This window comes from Vanessa atalanta, chromosome 21, assembly GCF_905147765.1.
Source record: "Vanessa atalanta chromosome 21, ilVanAtal1.2, whole genome shotgun sequence".
Classification (NCBI taxonomy): domain Eukaryota; kingdom Metazoa; phylum Arthropoda; class Insecta; order Lepidoptera; family Nymphalidae; genus Vanessa; species Vanessa atalanta.
The window spans coordinates 3,687,264-3,691,135 of NC_061891.1; the positions used below are offsets into that span (position 1 = coordinate 3,687,264).

At 32.7% G+C, this 3,872-nt stretch overlaps 1 non-coding gene across 1 annotated transcript; it reads right to left on the reverse strand.

Annotated features, from left to right (window-relative positions):
* Positions 1-315: 315 nt before the first annotated feature.
* Trnal-aag lies at positions 316-397 on the reverse strand. The gene has a single exon. It is a non-coding gene; the product is annotated as a tRNA-Leu (tRNA).
* Positions 398-3,872: the final 3,475 nt, after the last annotated feature.

The following is a 3,872-nucleotide window of genomic DNA, read 5'->3' on the forward strand; positions in this document are numbered from 1 at the left end:
TATTTAGTCTGTCTGTATACTTAGAGGCACAGCACTAAGTATAGCATCTTTCATCCAGTGGATTTTCAAGAGTACTTTTCACATAAGATTTTCTTCGATTGGAACAAATCCTATGATCAATTTTTCTTTATGTTAGGTCTCTTCTGAAAATCTATTTAAAACAATTCTGTGCGACAGAGCTTTCTTATAGTTTCTACGACTATTTTCAAAATGTCTTCATCTATGCGAAATTATTCGTTAGTAAATACTAAAATTATATACTTAAAAGACAAGCGTGACAGGAATATATTAATATAATAAAATCTAAAAAGTTGATGGCAGCGGTGGGATTCGAACCCACGCCTCCGAAGAGACTGGTGCCTTAAACCAGCGCCTTAGACCGCTCGGCCACGCTACCTGATAACTAACATGATGAAAAAGTTGACTCATTATTTTCATTTTATTTTTGATTTAAAAAAAAATAATTTTAATCTTTAAAAGTTATTGCAGTTGGGTTAAGTATGTTGATCAATATTTTATTTTATCAATATTATGTAATAAGATTGATTATTATAGATGTCAATAATATTAATATACCAAAAGAATATCATCTCTTGATAATTTAAATATTTATTGAATAAGATTTATTTGAAGACATATAGTATATCTAAAAATATGAAAAATATAAAATAGCTTAATACGACAAAGCAAACAATATACTGTACTTTTAAAAACAGTTCAGAAGATCTAATCTTACACTGGTAAAGTCGACAGATTAATAATTATATGAAGCAAGACAGACCAAAAGACTTTAAAAGACCAAGACCACTATTAACACACCCGACTATAAACGACGTCTAAAAGGTACATACTCGTATATTTATAACCTAATCATACAGTCATCCCATCCCAAAGACTGACGTAAGCTCAAACAGAATATCTGAATCTTTGCTGATAGTTGGTGGGGAGTTCGATATTCTCTTAATACTAAATGCTGGAGCATCAAGCCAAGTCGTAGATCACTCCAATAGAAGTAGCTCCCTTGAATTGATATTTTTTCAGTAAATAAAAATATGCGATGATAGATCGATCAAAGAATAGGTCTGTAACATTATGGAATTTTGTCAGTAAAACAGTATATATTCATAGTATTCATCACCAAAAAAATTGAAACTGAGGAGTAAAATGTGTATGGAAGTACGTTACTTTAGAAACTTAGAAATTTTGGATGGAATCAGTGTTTAGGCTTCTATTTGTAGGTAAAAGATAGTCGATATAATGTCTTGAAAATTTGGCCCTTTCATAGATTGAATTTAGGATGGCATTATGCATCGAAGTTCACCAATTTTTATGTTAGAAATACAGAAATCGGTTACTATGGGATATGCCGTCACAACTTGACAAAGTTTTTCTTTCCGTGGTTAAATTTTTGTAAGTATGGTGAATGAAATTATTTTGTAGGTATGGTGATTAATATTAAAACTTTTTAACAATCATTTTATAAATACAGTTATTGTTCAGTTGATTCCACGATTAAAATTAGAATCGTATAATAAATTTTGATGCAGTAATTATTTTTTCGTTTTTATTAACTTCTATTTTACTTGCTTTTGACTTTATAAATCTAAGACATTCTTTTGCTTTTCAGGAGAAGAATAAGTTCTTATTCGACCATTTATGGATACATAAGTAAGTAGCAAATCTTCCTCAAACGCGTAGGTTTCCTCGCGATGTTTTCCTACATGGTAATTCAGGGATGTTTGTCGGGTTCTTAGCACGAGGCCATCATGGTTCTATAAGTAAACACGGTTCAAGAAAATATATACAGGCGAGACGACATTGAACTCTTGGGATCGCAAAACTCATAAGGAGGTTATTGGCACGTTTTCCCACAATACAGGTCTCGACTGAGTGTTTATTATTTGCACTTTCAGAACACAATAGAAAACCGTAAGTGATCTTATGTATTTAACGATGAGACGATATAAATCCGCTCAATAGAGTGCTATGTGAAACTGTATTTATCACTTCGGATATTCTCATTTCTATTTAATTAATTTATCTAGAAGCATGTTACTTTTTTTCATTCAGACCTGGACTAAGACTTTTGGCCCAAAGGGTCAGGACTCAGGGTTTACCTAGCGATGTTTACTTACGGACATTAGCGGTAGGAGGGTAGTGTGCCTTAAGCCGTTACGTTTTTGACAATGACATCATTCAGTTATAATATAATTTGTAATGATACCTATGTAATAAATTTGCAAATATATTTAAAATGTATAATAAGGTTTAAAGGTTTCTAGTTACTATTATTCTAGATATAAGCAGTTGTTGTGTTTAATCTTAGCCTGCTTTTTATGTATAATGCTGCGGCCACACTAAGGTTAAGGCATAGAAATAATGTACAAGTTATAACGTTTATTATAAATTGTACATTATTTCTATTAATTCGACAAATCAACAATGGTAAACGATCTTAGCTGCAAATACATATCATCTGTCCTAGTGTTATTAACGCGGTAGTGACTCTTGTCTGTCTGTTTGTTTTGATACTTTCAGGCTACATTTTAGCCCATTAAATAATCTAACATTCGGAATAAAGGATTGTATACAAGTTCTTGAAGTATTTTCATTAGTATTTTTCACCGGCCTTGAGTTCGGCTAGTACTGTACGTATGCATTATAACGAAAGACTAAAACTCAATAACGGTAGATGGCGTCAGACATCGGAAGTTAGTTTTGAATAGCAAGTTCGAATCCAGCGCCATCCTTTTACCATTCAAGTAATTTAATGAGAAGTGAAGGACACTGTATGAACACGTAAATAAAGTTATATTTGTAACACAAAGTTTCTTACTCCGGAAGGTCCATTGATCCCTTTCGAGACAAGGTTATCAATACTGTATTAAAATTGGGCATAAATACCTATTTTCCCATCGAACAATTTAAAAACTCAAAAAAAAAAACAACGATTAATCATGATTAATCACGTAACTATGAAGATTAAAATATACATAAAAAACGGTTTGTGTCAATATTTGTTGATTTTCGTACCGGATCATGTATTAATTTACTAATACTTTATAAATGAAGGGTGTACATCATAAGCTTTTTTTACGGTTCATCATAAACTGATACTCAACGGCTGTAGCTATATTTTTACATTTTACATTACATTAGCAGCCTGTAAATTTCCCACAGCTGGGCTAAGGCCTCCTCTCCCTTTGGGAGAAGGTTTGGAGTATATTCCACCACGCTGTTCCAATGCCGGTTGGTGGAATACACATGTGGCAGAATTTCATTGAAATTAGACACATGCAGGTTTCCTCACGATGTTTTCCTTTACCGCCGAGCACGAGATGAATTATAAATTAAGCACATTAAAATTCAGTGTGCCTGCCTGGGTTTGAACCCGAAATCATCGGTTAAGATATACGCGTTCTAACCACTGGGCCATCTCGGATCGTAGCTATATATCTATTTTAAGTATGTGAAATGACTGTTCTAAGAAATTTGAAGAGTAAGAACATTAATATACATAAAAATAAGAGTTTAATAAAGTAACCAACCCAACGCCACCCAAGCTTGATAGCTTCTTCTTGATAGTTCTTTAGGAAGTAGGTGATCCTACTTCCTAAAGAACCAAGATGAATGCTGACATAAAAATAGGTCGTTAGTCATGGATGTCAACCACTTTTAGCGTTCAAAGACCCTATAATAAACGTCAATAAACATTAGTGTGTATGCAGCATAAATTTGAGAAATGGGTTAAAAATTTATATATTCAAAAAGGCTGCCGTAGACGTGATGCGCAAACTTTTATCATCGCATTAAAAGTAACATCTGTTTCGATGTTACTTTCAAGCGACTAGTGTCATGATTTTTTAAATATA